Consider the following 1,741-nt stretch of genomic DNA (forward strand, 5'->3'; position numbering starts at 1 on the left):
TATATACTGTATGCACATATATCTCTATATATATTGTATATGAATATATATCCACCTTTTAGATCGTCCTTTTTGTAACATTCCTCTATTTATGCACGTTATCCCCAGCATTTTATATTTTTAAAAACGTTGGTTTTAGTATTATTATTTGTATTATTTATATTATTCATGTGTCTGTATCTGTCCAAAATTCATATGTATTTTCTGTGCTTTCTTTTGTCCGAGCACTTGAAAAAAAAAGGTATATATATCCATATATAAATATATACATATATGTGTGGGCGTGTGTGTGTGTGTGTGTGTGTGTATGTGTGTGTGTGTGTGTGTGTGTGCGTGTGTGTGTGTGTGTTTGCGTGTGTGGGTGTGCGTGTGTGCATATGTGTGCGTGTGTGCATGTGTGTGTGTGTGCTTGTGTGTGCTTGTGTGTGTATCAGCAGGGAGCTTGGATGACCGGAGAAGATCATAACGTTCAAACGCTTGATTGAATCATCTTCTTCAGAAAAGAAACATCAAAGGCCATACTTCGAAGGTACTAACTTGTATTGTAGGATACATCGCTATAGCAACAAACCTCAACGGATTGCGTCCTCTGCTCCCTTGAGTGAGGAAGAAATCAAGAGTGAAACGTTTTAATCTGAGCAAAACAATAGTAGCCTACACACACACACACACACACACACACACACACACACACACACACACACACACACTCACACAGACTGCCCACACACACGTTGGCACACACACCACCCTCTTAAAAAAATGTTGGCTCAATAGCTCAGTTTCCTCTACGTCATGTTAACACTATTGTGTGGCGGGCGATACGCATCGCTGGGAGCTAATTGTTGGGGTCAATACTCGCTTTCAACTCAGAAGGATAGGTGGAGAAAGTGACGAACAAAGCAGTCCAACACTCTCTCTCTCATTAGCAGCTGGAACAGATGGGCTGTTTGGTATTCTGCTGATTGTTCCGGAGAGTATAAACAATCATTAAATTAAGGTTTTTAAATGTGCGACAGATATATTGAGTATTTATTATTATTTTTATTATTATTATTATTGTTATTATTATTGCTTTTAATTAATATATTATGTTATATATAATGTATATCAATATAATTTTTAGCACCAATATGAAATAGGGTGAATACCAAATGCCTGTTCTGTTAATCAAAAATAAGGTTCATCATGAATCATTTCTATGTAAGTAAATCCTCTGAACAGAAATAGCTCCTAGAGAATTGTCAATTGTAAAAATATGAAAATGGACCCATATGGAGTTAGAAAGTGTAAGTGTGGAGATATGTAATTGAAGCCAATATGAATCCTCAAACTAGTTTGTGACCATACATTGTTATCAGGTGTACCGTTTCCCCTTTAAAACCATAACCCTGACCTTTAACCTTTGAACTACCACCATAATCAAAACAGTGTATGACTATTTTATAAGAAATAGTTAGAAGATTGCAGTGTGTTGCAGGCCAATCCTAACAGTCCACACAATGTCAGATACTGTTTAATCATGCAATGACAGAGAGAATGGGAAATTAGTTATGGTTAAATAAAACAAAGATTGTTGCTGAAAATATTAGGATGAGCCAAATATCTTTGGAGACTTAATAAGCAAAGCTGGTGTGAAAAAAGAGGTTTAAAGATGAACAAAACTGTCCCATGTTATTAAAAGATTCCAGAAATACAAATAAAAAATTGACAAAATTATATAATGTTATCAAACAAATCC

Source organism: Pollachius pollachius, assembly GCF_949987615.1.
Source record: "Pollachius pollachius genome assembly, chromosome: 2".
Taxonomy (NCBI): Eukaryota; Metazoa; Chordata; class Actinopteri; order Gadiformes; family Gadidae; genus Pollachius; species Pollachius pollachius.